This window comes from Gadus morhua, chromosome 3 (assembly GCF_902167405.1).
Source record: "Gadus morhua chromosome 3, gadMor3.0, whole genome shotgun sequence".
NCBI classification, from domain to species: Eukaryota; Metazoa; Chordata; class Actinopteri; order Gadiformes; family Gadidae; genus Gadus; species Gadus morhua.
The window spans coordinates 1,275,932-1,293,359 of NC_044050.1; the positions used below are offsets into that span (position 1 = coordinate 1,275,932).

The following is a 17,428-nucleotide window of genomic DNA, read 5'->3' on the forward strand; positions in this document are numbered from 1 at the left end:
TGACGTCATCGAGTCCGCTGCTGTTCCAATAGAGTGGTGAAGGCACGCCCCTTCCGGTAGAGCCCATGGGACCTATGAGATCCAAAAATATGACGGGGTTTCAATGGAGAGAAAGTAATTATTTTCTGGTTCCAGTCTTTATATGCCCTGGATTACACATATGTTGTTTGTGGATTCAAATTATAATTTTTCATGAAAAGCAAACTAAAAATGTTTGCGAAGAAGTTTGATAATTTTAGGTTTAGTGTGAGGCTACTTTGTGAACTACAGCTCATCGATGCTGTCGACGCGAATGATATAACGTCACCACCACTCTGGTACAGACATGGCGATCACTCTGAACATTTGCACAATAAACGGTCAAACTCTTGACATGAAAAATTATCATTTAAATCCACAAACAACATATGTGTAATCCAAGGCATATAAAGACTGGTACCAGAAAAAAATTACTTTGTCTCCATTGAAACCCATTCATACTTTTCGATCCAATCGGTCCCATGGGGACCACCGGAAGGGGCTGACTTACGTGCTCTATTGCAGGTGCATACTCCCGTCCTCGGAAGTGTGTACTTGAAGTCCGGACTTGCCAAGTGCGTGCTTCCAAGTCCACGAGTCCGCAGTTCGCGTACTTGGTATTAAGAAACGGTAGTACAATAGATAAGAGATGAAGATGAATATCTTACAACATTAGAGTTACTAAGTGAAATGAGTGATGTAGTCTGATAGTGGAGAGAGATCAGAACTGAGCGCTGTGTTCCAGAACACCGTGGCTCGTCCAGCTCAACTGACAGCCACATGCTGTCAGATCGATCATGAGCCGGGCAGAGAGATCCTCAAAACATGTAAACGTGAATGAATAATCAGTTAGAGCTTACCTAAAAATAAGTGTACCATGTTACTGTTTACTGAATTTAGGATTTTAGCTCTCTGTTCTGTCTGAGCCTGGCCCGTTCTATTAATAATAAATAAGTAAACTGATTTATTAACTGTATTTTTCTATAGGCCCAAGCCTGATTTAAAACCCTCTGTAGTCTGTGCGCATGTGTGTGCGTTTCCTAGTATGTTCGTGCGCATGTGCTTGCTTGCGGTGCATATGCGTTCGCGCTTGGCACATGCGCACTTGAGTAACTGGTGCGACAGGCCTGCTATTATAGTATTAAGATGTGTTCTTTTTCTCTTCCACAGGTTTTGTTTGTTATTGCTACGACCTTCAACTGCTGCTGTCATCCCATCCTAGCCAAAAGAGGACGAAGGTTAAGGTTACTGACTGCAAGTCATCGGCCTACAACTTAGAGGTGCAATTAAGCTTTAGCAGTCCATTTTACTCATTTAACAAGACGTAACCTAGTAGGCGCCCACAACACAAAATAATTTTTTTGCTGATAGCTATGGTCCATCCCCCTTCTAGCTAGTTAATTTTATGCTTTTGGTGAACAATGTTCCACTGTAAATTTAGTCTAATAATAATAATAGTTCTATAGAACTAATATTTCTACCTATCATCGCTGCCGCTGGAAAAAATAAAATAAAATAATAAAATAAATTCCCTACCTACCCAGGACCTCAACTGACAACCAACAGGAACCAAACTTTTTTTTTTTTTAGGCCTAAGGAGAGTGCAATAATAATAATGCATTTGATTTATATAGCGCTTTTCTCACAATCAGTCCTTGGTTACCTCCAACATAGGTTTGCAACGGTGCTGGTCATTTTTTATGGCCTTGTGTTTTTGAGTTCTGTTCCCCTGGTAGGTTTAGTCCGGGGGGTCGCTGGTTTGTCCAGTTGCATTTCCTACCCACTGATTTCGTGTGTATAATAACCATTCGCAAGTAACCACTTGAAGACTAGGGTGGAGTTAGATAGTTTGTGGTTGAGATAGATGGGGGATTAAACTCTGTTTTCTTTTGGGCCATTTTTTTTAAGTTGGACCAGGCACTGTCCAGACCAGACTGTCCTCTTCTTTTTGTTAAGTGAACAGAATGGGATCTTTAGTAGAGGAGTTTATTGAGGCTCCTTCAGAGGAGTTATTGTATAATGTACCAAGGAACAGTTATTAAAGCTGGAAGAACACTTTAATATTGATTTGATTCTGGCTTGTTATTTTAGAGAATGGATCGGGAAGACGCGAAGGAAGAAATCGTTTAATTTTTACCGGGCCTCTCTCTTGAAACCCTGACTTCCCTGCTGGGAGTGTTGGAAGAGCTTGGCGTGGAGAGCAGGGCAGACCTTGCCTTTGTAGAAGCGAAGGATCTGGAGAAGTACCTCAGACCAATCCAGTGTCGCAGACTGCTGAACGGCATTAAGAATAAAGGTAAATCCAACTATGACACTGCCATGTTTTTTATTATTTTTATAGTTGAATCGTTAAAATAGCTTAAGATTTCAGGGGTGCTAGAGGTGGTTAGAGTGTCCCCCTAGAGGCTCAATCCTCTTCACAGCAGACCTGGATATGAATCCGACCCGGATCTACTTCTTGCTGTACCTCTATCTACAATAATCTTCCTTTCTCACTTCTAGGTCTTCCACCAGTTGAAGTAGAAGATCATGTTGCTGTCGAATCTCCACCCCTCACAAGTACTCCCTATTCCCAGTCGTCAAGATCCGAAAGAATTTTAAACTCTTCCTTTTCATCACCCACCTTGCCAAGAGATATGATAAAGACAGTGATGGACCAAATGTTAGTGCATGAGCAAAACCCAACAAGAGCAACATGCCACACGATCGCCCGGATGATTGTGAGAGACTGGCCAAAAAGCTTTGCCGATGTCGGACAAAAGGGAGATATGCTGGGAGACGGCTGCTACTCCCTTTTGCAACAAATAAAAACAAGAGTTGAATACAAAAATAGGAAGCAAACTCTTCAAACTCGGCGACGCAGGAATCGCAGGCCCTCCAATGTGGCGGAAGAGGGGGCAATCGCAATGGCCAGAGGCCCAGTAGACCAGTACGGTTGTGTACGGTGGAGTGTCCGGAAGAACTTCCTGCTGGAGAGACGGAGGCAACCTTGGAAGAAGAAAAACAACAACTACTGAACATCTACGCAGAGGGAGGGATGGGAGGGGCAGAAACGGCTGAACATCTGATGGAGAGGACCTACATCACCATGCGCCAGTTCATAAACAGGCTGCCTGCACCAGCCATTGCTGAGATAAAGGAGGAATGGCCATTCCTATTCTCGCAGAGAGGCCTTTTCTCCCACTTCAGTCTGCTGACGGATGTCTCCATACAAACAAAGTATGAAGAGGCTATGAACAGCAAGGGCAGTGACATCATTCGCTTTTGCCAGCAGCTCAACCGTCCAGGGATCAAGGACGTCCTCGCTAAATACGAGCCAGAGGCGTCAGACAAGGCTGCATGTATCCTTCTGCTACTGATGGCATATTTCAAAGAACCGAAGAATGCCATCATGCTTGAGGCTGATGTAAGTTGTTTAAAAAAGAAAAAAGCAGGTTGTGATTGTATTAGACAGTAATATTATGTTATCTTTCGCACTTGTATACATTTACCAGTAATCACATTCATTCACATGTTGACACAACGTGTAGTCAGTGATTCTGGAGAACGTTTGTCAAAATCATTGTCTAGATCCTCACAATGTGTTGATACACATCTTACTCTCTGTAAACGGGCATGTAAACAGGGGGGGGGGGGGGGGGGGGGGGGGGGCAGTGCACACACAGGTAGCGGATCATGAGGATATTTTCACTGATTTTGACAACAAGCGTTCTCAGGAATTGTTGACTCCACTCTTTAACTTCAGAATCAGTGGGACCAGTGGAACGTCTTATGCACCATGTTGAATCTTTGCTACAATATACTGTATGAATGTAACATTTACTTCTTACTTTACAGCCGTGTGCAACTGCAGCTGATGTTGAGAGCACAATGCCATTGCCGAGCAACCCCTGCTTGATTGTCCAAGGTACTGTTGATATCTGGATTTTATATTGATATTTCTAGCTGTAATAAATGTACCATGTGTTTTTTAAATGAACAAAAGCCGCTACACAATATTTTGACAGAACATGCTGATCAGTGATCTAACCTGTTTTTCCAATAGTGTTGCTTGTCTCGATCTTTTCGATTCAGCATCTTTCAACAGTAGTGCCGGTAGTTTGTGTATAGTCGATGGTTTTAGAGATTACAGATTGCTTTTATGCAGCATTCAAGGGTAGTGTATTGACTTAGATTTGCTCTGGAACTGTGAACCAAATCTTGGAGACTTAAAAATGGGGAGAGCAAAGAAGGGCATAATGGTTTGAGTTGTGCAATAGATAATTAGTTACATCAGTAACAATGATGCTTAACGGTGTTTTATGCACCCAACAGAGTCTTCAAGGCAGCGCTGCCTGGTTATGGTTAGGGCCTTCCAGGCAGTGCTGCCTTGCAGACTCCGTCAGGGGCACAACACCATCGAGCATCAGTAAGTGGGTAACAATTTGTGAAAACATTCAAGGTTACTGAAACTTCTTTCCTTGCTCATAGCACCCAACTCCTTTACAATAGCGCTTTATGTGTGTTCATTGTTCTTTTCAGGTGACATGATGAAGCCAACCGCATGGATGCTCAGCATTGAACAGAAGGTTGTGGTGGGACCACACCACTCCTTCAGCAACGGAATAGCTGCAATTTTTGCAAGCTATTATTGCTTCAACCTGCAGTATCCTGAGGAGGGCTCCTCCACTTTGGAGTTTATCCAAAGGTATTTTAACTTTCAAATGAACATTGCAGGGTTTCCCACAGTGCTTTCTAGTTAAAGGTGAAGTAAGCGGAAAGGTCAGTTTAGCTAACTTCCTGACACTGAATGCAGTTAGCTGTCCCCTCCCTCGTCCCTAAGTCACCACATTAATGCACTGCGGTCTTCAAGCAGCGAGTTATCTAGAACTATCTCAGATCCATAAGTGTGATGAACATGATAAAAACCATCAAAACAGACATTGGGAAGGTTTTTTACCTGCTCCGCCATTGTAGTCGCTTAAAGATCTATCGCTCTGCGCGTGCACCGTCAGTGAGACGTGCCGGTTTGTAGCGTTCTGTCTTCTGATTGGATATCAGTTGTGGGATCCCCAAAAAGTTTATTTGCCGGTTATATTGCAGAGCAGGTGACTGAGAGATCAGAGTTATGAAACGCGCACACTATATAAGTGGCAACATGGTCTCACAGGAATCCGTGAAATGACTACGGTCGGACGCTTAACTCGAAATCCGTGGCCAGATCACGAAAACACGCCGATATCCGTGTGTGAGCCACGGAATAACAGTGTCATTTACTTGCATTGGAGTAAATTCCGTGGCCACATCACGGACAATTGAAGTGATTCCGTCAGACCACCACGGATTTTGAGTTAAGCCCCCGCTGTGGTCAAATGTGGCACAAACACAGATTGAAACGGGAGCACACACACAGATTGAAACGGGAATCTGTGTATGTGCCACGGAATATCATTGTCATTTACTTGCATTGGAGCAACTTCCGTGGACACAACAAGGACAATTGAAGTGTTTCAGTGAGACCACCCCGGGTTTTGAGTTAAGCCCCCGTGGTCGACTCGCACGTTGAAACGGGGATCCGTGTGTGAGCCACGGAACATCAGCGTCATTAACTTGCATTGGAGCGAATTCCGTGGCCACATCACGGAAATCGGCGTGTTTCCGTGATGTGTCCACGGATTTCGAGTTATTCGTCCGTAGTCATTTCACGGATTCCTGTGAGACCAGGTTGATAAGTGATCACTCAATGAATATAGAGCGATTTAACACGTATATTAACATAAATAAATCGCTTACTTCAAGGCTATACAGTTGAACCAAAAAATTTAAATTTACTTTAAAAATGGTCTTTCATCTCTGTGATGAACAGCAGCCTCTAGTGGTTGATAATATAACTGTGCCTGTGACATCTTTGGTGTAAGGTATACTGCATCTGTCTTTGAAAAAAGTATGCAATATATAAATCTATGTAAAACTGAAAGTTGTTTTCTTATTTTATTTACAGGTGCTTCCTGAGCATCAATCCAGAGAGGGGCTCCAAAGCCAAGAAAAAGCGTGGGTTGATGAACCCACATGTGAGCACACTCTTGAGGAAGATATTGGACTTCGAATGGATTTCAATGTAGGGTGAAATGTGCCGTGACGTCAGCGTTACCAGAGAAACCGTTTTCACCATTTTACGAATTACCAAAACAGTTTTCAAAGATTCCTCCCTGGGAGAGGGTTTCAAAAGTTTGCGGTTTCAAGCCTGCGTTTTTTGTTGTTTTCTGTTCTGTTGTAATTTTTCCTATAACTAGAAATCGGTCTGGGTTGTTATTGGTTAAAAGTGAAGGCAAGTTAAATGTATTAATGTTGATTCATTGTTTAATTAAATGTTGAATTGAACAAATTGCATGTTTTCTTTGTTTTCCTTTTACTTTGGATGCATGTGTATGAAGTTACAGTATATTGCATGCAGGATATCCCTATATCACAGTAATTCCATGGGAAAGACAACTGTGAAGTTACAGTAAATTACTGGCTACCTAATTGCATTCATTTCACAGTAAAAATGTAAAAATACAGCCATTTAGTGTAATGTATGTACCGCAAGTTACTGTTATAACACAGCTACATATTGCTAAATCACAGCATTTTAATGGGTATGACAACTTTGAAGATACAGTATGCAGTTGTACTTTTATTGTAATTAGCTGTGATTTATCTTCTGTAAATTACTGTGAAGATAGAACAAATTACTGTGAACTATTTAATGTAAATTACTGTGAAAATAGAACAAATTACTGTGAACTTTTTACTGTAAATTACTGTGAAATTATAACTAATTACTGTGAACTATTTAATGTAAATTACTGTGAAAATATAACTAATTACTGTGAACTATTAAATTACTGTGAAAATATGTACTGTATTACTGTAAAAGTACTGTGAAAGTAATGCAATTTATAGCCAGTAATATACTGTACATTTACAGTACATTTACAGTGTATATATATATATATTTATACAATGGGGGACCTAAATCCAGCGATCTGATTGGTTCCCAACTGTTGTATAAAGAGCGTATACATAACTGCTATGACGCCCCATCATTTTGTGAAAGTATCACTCCGCGCCTTGAAGAGGAAACCGTTACAAAGTATCGTAAGAAACTTTATCACACGGAGATTTAGCTTGACCGTGGAGGAGGGGATTCACCAGCGGGGAAATATGCACAGTTCACTGAAGTCTAAAATCAGCGAGTGAACTGCTCCATAGGATAAATTGCCGGCGAACCGCTCTATCGGAGCCTTCTCTCGGAGGGACGCTAAAGTGTGTTGCATAGCGACCGTCGATGCATAGCGGCAGCCAGGAGGGACTACTTTTTTGTATTCTTTAACAAAACGGCTACTTTGACTTTCTTTGTTTATTTTTAAATGTAGTGTGTCTATGACTTTCGTTTCGCCATAACAGTAACCATTGTATAAAAGCAATAGATCACTTCAGTCAGTGGTATGTGCTCACATTATACCACTGTGAAGGGGGTCGCCGGCCCTCCGCTGCGCGTCGGGGCCGGACAACGCCCCTTAACAGTGGTATAATGAGCACATACCACAGCCTGGCGGGATCTATTGCTTAAATAAATATATATATATATATATATATATATATATATATATATATATATATATATATATATATATATATATATTCATTGTATAGGAGAGGCCCTCATAAGACCATCAGTTACTTGGCTCCGCAGTGCATCAGTGTCCCTCTCTATTGCTTCCTCTCTCTCTTTTCCAATGTGTTTTGAGAATTTATATCGATATAACGAGATAGGATGTAATGATAACGGCAAGAAAATAAAGGCTCCATGGTCATAATAATTATAAAATTTATTTTAATCATAAAAATATAATTAAATTAAAGCGTGTAACGAGGAAATGAGACAATCTATGTGGGCCAGCAGAGGCTGAATTTTAACCGAATTCAGCCAATAACCTTATTTTTTACATCGTTTTTGTATAATGAATGTTTTAATATTGTCTGGTATACCTGAACCACACTTAAACATTGGTGGAAGTGGATTTTCAATGGTCAGATTGGTCAGGCTAAAGATAATTGTATATTTACGTATACATCAGGAGGTAGAGCGGGTTGGCTGGTAACCTGAAGGTTGTTGGTTCGATCCCCGGCTCCTCCTAGCTGAGTGTCGAGGTGTCCTTGAGTAAGGCACCTAACTCAGCTCCCGACAAGCTGGCTGTTGTCTGCAATGGTTGATTCTGCCGTCGGGGTGTGAACGTGAGGCAATATTGTAAAGTTCTTTGGGTGGGCAATGGTTAGAAAAAGCGCTATATAAATGCAGTCCATTTACATAATATATCTTTTAATATTAAATTAATTCAATATTAATAAAATAATTCCTTAAGTTATGTATGAGAGTTCCTCCTGAGTGTGTACTGGGTGTGCATTGACAACACAGTCACACTCCGAGAACGTCACATACCGACAAGGGCAAGGGCACTTTAGTATCGGTCGCTGGGGAAAGGTACGCTTCGGCGGCGTCTGCAGACGGAGAGGCGGTTCAATTCACTACAATGTTATGCCATCCCCGGCGATGATTTAACGTTCAGAGTGGGTGCTCCAGCAGCCCATTCATTCCTGTATTAACCCGACTACGGCTCTAAAAGACGCTGCAAGCATCTTTCCTATTGGATAGTTTTTAGGATATGTATTTATTTATTCATTATATACGGAGACCACCAGACTTCCTTGAAGCAACGAGAATGGTCTATTAAATTCAAGATGGTAGTGCGAGAATAGGGATATAGTGCCATACCGTCAATATGAAATAAATAAATAAAAATAACCGTGCTCCACAGAACGAAATGTTAACCAATGCATTCTGAACGGGAGCGTTTCTGCGATGTTTTCGTGCTGCACAGAACGAAATGTAAACTAAGGGATTTTGAATGCGAGCGTTTATATATATATATATATATATATATATATATATATAAATACATATATATAAATAAATAAATATATATATATACATATATATTAGAGCTGTCAAGCGATTAAAATATTTAATCGTGATTAATCGCATTAATGTCATAGTTAACTCACGATTAATCGCGTTTAATCGCAAATTATTTTTCTATGCTAAATATCCCTTGATTTTTTTGTCCCATAATTCTTCTCATTGTAATTATCTTATCAACATGGTGAAGTGCATCGGCTTGCCTTGTGCAAATGATTTTTTATTGATAACAACATTGGCATATACTGATCAAAACAGGATGATACAAAAAAAGAGCCTGTAGTGCAATTAAACGACTGCTTTGAACAAATGTCATTTGAACATAGCAGTCAGGCTACTGCTTCTATGTTTTGAGCCAAAGAAAAAAAAACATTTTTTTTTATTTTTTTTAAATAAAACAATTGCGTTAATCGCGCGATAATTTTTTAACGTCGTTAAAATTGGTTTGCGTTAACGCCGTTAATAACACGTTTAACTGACAGCTCTAATATATATAAATATATATATATATATATATATATATATATATATATATATATATATATATATATATATATATATATATATATATATATATTTAATTAAATACAATAACGGTTTTAAACATGTGACATGCCTACGTTTTTTTGGCCTTTTCTTTTCAATGGACCTGCGTCAACGTCACGTCACTCAGCGTCATGTGAACTAGGGTCCGCTGTTTAGGAAATAGACAGATATTCCAAGGTTTCCTGCAAAAGGCACTTTGGAATATGTTTTTATTTTTCGCAGTTTAGAATTGTAATTAATGGGTTACTTTTTTAAAGAACTTGACTCGTTTTCTTAAATCGCTGTCTGGTGGCTTGTTATGTCCCTCTGAGAGACGCGCATGGACAGATTTTATAGTGACACAGAATTGTTGCCACGTCCCAGTGGTGGTGGCATCATATATATGAAAGAGGGCATTCAATTATACTACAATGATAAATTAGGAGGCCGAAACCCTAAAGGAAGTGAAGCAATAGGTGACTGAGTCGAGGACATTAACAAATAAGCTATAGACCTGGGGTCTCTTTTATATCAATGGGAGTCTCAAAGGACTCATACGATTATCACTTTGTGGGTTCCAGCACGATAATTGTCATTGATAAAGAAACGCGCATTCTGTTGAGCACTTTTTGAGGAGGCATGCTTAAAAAATCAGAAACATTGACGTATATATAACTAGAGGGTGCACTGTACTGTCTGTGCACACTCTTTCTCTTGTCTGAAAAACACTCGCATTCAAAATCCCTTGGTTTACATTTCGTTCTGTGCAGCACGAAAACATCGCAGAAACGCTCCCGTTCAGAATGCATTGGTTAACATTTCGTTCTGTGGAGCACGGTTATTTTTATTTATTTATTTTCAGTTTTTTAGGAGGTCTGTACGGAACCCGTAAAGGGACACCGGGGAAAAGGAATAAAAAATTTACGTTTCTCGTGAGCACAAGAAAGTATCTGGTACTCACGAGAAAGTATCTGGTGCGCACGAGAAAGTATCTCGTGCGCACGAGAAAGTATCTCGTGAGCACGAGAAAGTAACTCGTGAGCACGAGAAAGTATCTCGTGCGCAAGAGAAAATATGCCGTGCGCACGAGAAAGTATCTCATGAGCACGGGGAAATATCGTTCGCATATCACTGGCAGTGTGTGTGTGTGTGTGTGTGTGTGTGTGTGTGTGTGTGTGTGTGTGTGTGTGTGTGTGTGTGTGTGTGTAAAGTACCCATCCTGTCAAGAATCGGTGGCTGCTTCATTCCAACCATATTCCGACCTATATGCAGACCCACAGTCGGTCAAAGTGAAGGGTGTTGCCCCCGAGAGAGCATCAGCCCTGGAGGGAACGTCTCCCCTGTGCTCCTCGGTCTGGGAGCCGACAGCAGGAAAGGTGTATCTACTTTATCTCGTAGTTGGAGGCAGAGCGCAAGATAGTATACGTGATCCAATAATTTGAGATAAAAACAAAGCACATCAATTTGAATGATTTTAGCTTGTGTATGATTGATCGCGGGCACGGGCACACACAAGCTAAAATCATTCAAATGACTGTGCTATTTTTTTATCTCGCACCATTGGAGCGCGTGTACTCTCTTGCCTCCAACTACGAGATGGTTAGTGTGCCTTACAGGCCAGAATATGGTCGGTATGAAGCGGCCACCGATTCTTGACATGCTGGGTACTTTATACCATGGGCGTAAGTTTGGTCTCATCTTTGGTAGGGGCACTTCACAGACATAACCCCAAATCACTAGACTGCATCATGCTGAACAATAAATACTTCATTAAAATAAAATCTAGATTTACATGTGCACTTATTCACATTTAAAGTAAACACCGAACACACACACACACTAGAGCTGTCCCAAACGATTATTTTTCAAACGATTAATCTAGCGATTATTTTTTTCGATTAGTCGACTAATCTAACGACTAATTTTACGACTAATCTAAAGATTATAAAAAAACAAAATGAATAGCATTAGTCCACATGATTATTGTTGTTATGCTATTTGATAACACATTATACAACGGGGGACCTAAATCCAGCGATCTGATTGGTTCCCAACTGTTGTATAATGAGCGTATACATAACTGCTATGACGCCCGATCATTTTGTGAAAGTTTGCATATCACTCCACGCCTGGAAGTAGAAACAGTTACAAAGTAAAACATATGTTGGATGATGGAAAGCGTGTAAATGTTGTTACTCTGGGAGTGAGCAAGGCGATGGAGAGACTAACGAAAGCTTAGGCACACGGCGAGTGAACTGCTCCATAGGATAAATTGCCGGCAAACCGCTCTATCGGAGCCTTCTCTCGGAGGGACGCTAAAGTGTGTTGCATAGCGACCGTCGATGCATAGCGGCAGCCAGGAGGGACTACTTTTTTGTATTCTTTAATAAAACGGCTATTTTGACTTTCTTGGTTTCTTTTTAAATGTAGTGTGTCTATGACTTTCGTTTCGCCATAATAGTAACCGTTGTATAAAAGCAATAGATCACTTCAGTCAGTGGCATGTGCTCATTATACCACTGTGAAGGGGGTTGCCTCCGCTGCGCGTCGGGGCCGGACAATGCCCCTTAACAGTGGTATAATGAGAACATACCACAGCCTGGCGTGATCTATTGCTTAAGTATACTACTACCACTGCCACCTCAGAGGCTCAACTTCGAAAAGGATTTCTGTAATTTAAATTGTCAACTTGTAGTGTGTGTTTACTACTTAGAACTGGTTGATAGATCGTGGAATTAGGACAGTCAACAGCTAGACTAGAACTACATAACATGACAAAAGTTATCTTTTCACCAGAGTATAAAATCCGAACCCGACAAAGTCCATTCATAATATTGTAATGACCACGGAAGAGGCAGTGAATGAAGTGATTAGACAGCTTATTAGATACCTATTAAACCGTTGGAACACGCAAGACCGGTCACCATAGCAACGCTGGTAAACAAACCCTCGGAACTCGGCTTTTGAGTTTAATACCACCAGGGCTGGGTTGCACCAACATGGATTAACTCTTAGGGCCCTATCTTTCATCCGGCGCAAATGACTTAGTCACTGGCGCATGTGTCGTTGCTAGTTTACAACTGGCGCAGAGCGTTCTCTTCCCACCACCGCCACTCGCCGGTAAATTAGGGATTGATCGTGCGCCCCAAGGGGCGGTTAGGCGGAAGGAGGAGGCGTGTTCTGGCGCAAACGGTATATTGCCGTTTCTGAATACCATTGCGCTACTGACCAGGAAATACCTGGTTTAAAGTCAGTGGCGCGTTGTTCAGATGCTATTTTAAGGGCGCATGCATACATGCGCATGCGATGCATACGAATTGCTTGTGCACCTCGCGCATACACTTTGCTTCTCCCATCTACCTAGCCGCACATTCTTGGTAAATTATTTGGGAAAGAACAGCTGATGCAGCGGTAATAAGTTGTAGCCTACTTTTAAATCAATGCATCTGCAAACACCGTACAGCAAACACATATTTTCTTGACAGAGACATCGTGTAGGCCTACATGCCCATAACTTTTAGGATTGATGAGTATTTGATCGTGAAAAACATTGTTTTACCGCGAGTGAGTGTTAAAAAGAATGAATGAATGCGGGCGCGCGTGTGTGCTCTGTTTAAACACACGCAAACTAAACACGTAACGCATAATACAATCAATGGCAATGTCTATTACCGCGGGGACACATGCATATTAGGATAGCATACAATACTTATAAGAAACAATGTTTATAACGTATTGCGTTTATCATTAAATAGAACCACAGTTACAGCATATCATATGTTAGATCATATACGTTTTCTTTGCCGAAATTTATTTGAGGACTCAGTATTTCTGAAGTTGTGGAAGAAAACCCCTTATTCCATGTGTGAATTAGGCCATATTATTTGGCAATAAACTGAGCAATTTGCAGTTTGAAATTCATGTGCATCTGTCTCATCGGAGACTGCAGACGCGCTGTCAAAATATATACTCGTCCGATTCAAATGCGCTCATGGCTCTTAAAGGGGATGGGAGCTGGCACTCTCATTGGTTTGTTGGACGTTACGCCCAAACCACACCTACGGGTAACTAGGCTGCTTCAGACCAACCCTTTTGACGCTTGCGCCGCGACGCAAGTGTCATTTATCCGCCTGTAAAATAGCGATAGCGCCGTAGAACTGCCCACAAAGCTACTTGCGCTTTGCGCTTCCCACTTGCGTTTCAGACCGTTAAAATAGGGCCCTTAAACTGGATTAATTCAAGGTTTAACTGTTAACCGTGTTGCACCAAACTCTAACCTGGTTAAAAACATAGTTTAATATTAATCCTGGTTATATTTAACCCTTTGGTAATCTCAGTTTAAACTCCATTTAAACTGAGATTAAATTTAAATCCGTTGCACCAGCAATTTCAAACCTAGTTTAATCCTGGTTATATTTAAACCACCTCTGGAGGAGGTTTATGTTAGGTTTATCGCTGTTTTCTTGACAACATGGCTGCATATCTTCGCTGGATGGCGTTAGAGGAAAGAGTTCCTCGCAGGAAAATTAGAGATAGGTTAAATCCAATGGAATTTTACGAAAATAGCGAGTTTTCACAGCGGTATAGATTCACCAAAGAATCTGTCATATGCCTCAATTGGAAGGTTGGACCAGCTATCAAGCATCAAAGTCAGAGGGACTTTCAGTTTCTGTCGCTGTATTCCTCTCTGCTGCGCCGTCATCGTCGAATGGGTTAGGGAGGGGGGAAATCTGCTGCGGGATCATATCAATGATTTTTTTCGATAAAGGGTCCGTAATCATTGGTGGTGGTCCTCCGCCAGTTTTAAACATCCACCTCCTCTCTTCTGCCACATCCTTTTTTGCCTTTAAGTTCTTACAGCAGGCTTTCAGTTGTGACTTGTCCCTCACCTCCTTAATGCCAGTTGAGCCATTGAAGCGCTCCGACCGCTAACATGACCCAGGTCTCCTCCTTTTTTTCCAGCGTAACGCTGTCAGTCCTTTTATCCTCAATTATAATCCCAAAATCCTCCATCAATTCCGACAGCAAGATCTTTTCAAATGTTGAAAAGTTCGATCCTCTTTGACGAGCCATTTCTTAATAAATGTAACAAGTGTTCACTGTCAGTGTCAACTGTAACAGTTAAGGTAAATTAACAGTTAACTTTATTCAAAAAGTGAACCGTTGTTTTTTTTCACGATGTAGGCTAGAAAAAAGAAAAACCAGGATATAAAATTGTGGATTATATTGTGCAATTTGTTCACATTTCGCCGGGATCCATCATGGCAGACTGAACACAAACTAATCCTATTTTAATCCTTGTTAAAACTAGGTTAACTAATCCAGAGTTAAAACTAAGATGTGCAACGCATCTCGGATTAATTATAAACCAGTTTAAACCTAGATTTACAAACCATAGATTAACCCTAAACCAGGATTAATTTAATCCATAATGGTGCAACCCAGCCCAGGTCTTGCTGAAGGCATTTAATGGTAAAAATATTATTAATAAATATTCGAATATATTCGAATATTAATATTAATAAACAAACAAACTTTTATCTTTGGTTTACTACTGCGACTGCTTGATAAACGAACATTCCAGGGCGGGGAAGGGGGAAATCAACAGAACTTACAGTGTTTTGCTGCCATCCTGAACCAGAGCTCCAGGGTGTTTTCGTTTTAAATGCTCGTGCATTGCTGATGTAGCCTACTGCTGTGGTAGGCCTACGCCAAAGTAAATTTGAGCGTTGAGGGTGAAAATTTCCCACACTTTTGAACAGCGTAGACTGCTTGGATTGCTGTTTGAGCCTCTGTGCTCCCGCTACTGCTTGCCGCTGCCATTGTTATGAATTTAAACGATAGGTGACTAGTGTTCTGGTGCATATTTACCGCCACAACTGGACTGGAGTGAGAGTGGGGGGGGAGGCGAAGCGGCGACGCAAATTATTCATGTCGACGAAGTTTTGAAGTCGACAGGAATAGTCGTCCCAGCTCTAACACACACACACACACACACACACACACACACACACACACACACACACACACACACACACACACACACACACACACACACACACACACAGGGTGACCAGGCGTCCGGCATTAGGCCGAACTGTCCGGATTTTCAATGCCCTGTCCGGCGCAGCATCAAGCCGGATGTGTATTTGTCCTCCTTTTTGAGGCATAGGCCTGAAGAGCGGAGTTTTTTCATCTTTGCTGGGCTGCAGCACAATATCCAATCATAGACTGTAAAAATTGCATCCAACGCAGTAACATATCTGGGGCCGTATTCACAAAGGATTTTAGGGCTAAAAGTAGGTCCTAACTGGCGAATTTAGGAGTAACTCCTAAAAATAATGGGCGTGTCACTCTTAAATTTAGGACTCCTAACTTTTTTCACTAAGAGCAATTCACAAAGTATTTTAGGCCTAAAAGTAGCACCTAAGTCTAGGAGAGCTTAAAAGTCCTCAAGAGGACTCCTAACTCAGTAAGACCTATTCACAAAGAATCGTAAATGCCTGCGAGACGAAATGTTAGGGTATTAAAGGCCCACTATGCAACTTCGGGCATTTCTTGGCTGTTTTCTTGGTTTTGGCACGCACATTTCTCTACACAGCGCCCCCTACAGCTTCGTAGTAGATATTTCACAACACTGTCGTAACAACTCGTTGACAACCCTTCCCCATGCACTTCTACGCGAGCCATGTGCATTTGTTTTCAAAGAAGCCGGCGAATGCGTGGAGCCATGTCCGAAGTAGATGTTCATAAAGTGTAGGCAAGGTTATACATTTTTAAAAAGGTGTATTTGTATTGCAATAAACATAAATCCATCCTTTTTTATAGTTGACGGGGAGAATGTATATCCTAGATTATAATTGTTATATCTTAGGTTGAACAGAACAATCAGTTCTGGCCAACATAATAATATAAGAATAAACAAGAACCTGGATTCGGGGATTCAGTCTGTATCTGGGGGACGAGACGGACGAACAGCAAAGCACCCATGGAAACAAAGGTGTTTATATGGTTGCAACCAAGCAAGCTAGAAACATACAGGGCTCACAACAAAACGGTCGAGAAAACATTTTTTACAGGGCTCACAACAAAATGGTTGAGCAAACACATTTGTACAGAGACTATCAACATCAAGAATACCACGAAGACAAAGGCCACTCAAGGGTACTTTCAATTTCAAAAGCAACACGGCCGAGTCGGCGTCTGATTTGCAGTCTTCTTTTTCTTTCAGTTCAGGCTATTCCTGAAAAGCTTGCTCAACGTTTACTCGTGTCTGGCCTCTCTGTCGGTCAGTCTCCCTTTTCTCTTCTTCTGTTCCTCCGACATTGGGTTTCTCTGTCTCTTTTTAGTCGGCTGATCTATGATGAATATAACAATCCCTTAGTTACTTGTGTTTATATCGAGCCGGTTCCGCGTTTGGGGGTCTGTGCCGTAAAGCACCAACGCCCGGAGTTCAGAACTTTCAACGCTCCAACGCGTGACGCTTAGCCACGATAGCCAATCAGCGTGGAGCTTGACCCGACATCACCGACAGAGAGTAGTGACCCTTGCACAGAAGCATACGGCCGACATCTTTCTTTATTCTGGGGGTGGAAATAGTAACATAGTTACGCCATTAAATGCGTTTATGGAAACATTTTTAGCGAGAAATGTGCATTTTACTTTCATAATGTTCGCTCGGTGAATGTGAAGGATGTTTGGTTTGATAGTTATGACGAAGAGTGAACGCTCCGTTCACTTGCATGGACAGAGTCTCTGGTTGCTAAGCAACCTCAACGTCTTGGCGGACTATTTCTCTGCTGATCAACACTACGAATGCTGGAAACACACCAGACACACCATGTGAAGTTATTTAACCCGATTATCGTTATTTATGAGTCCTTA

At 41.3% G+C, this 17,428-nt stretch overlaps 1 protein-coding gene and 1 pseudogene across 2 annotated transcripts in view; both read left to right on the plus strand.

Annotated features, from left to right (window-relative positions):
* Positions 1-17,428, plus strand: part of LOC115540416 (beta-2-glycoprotein 1) — a 76,807-nt gene that overhangs the window by 19,716 nt on the left and 39,663 nt on the right. The window lies entirely within an intron of this gene.
* Positions 428-6,897, plus strand: LOC115541124 (uncharacterized; annotated as a pseudogene).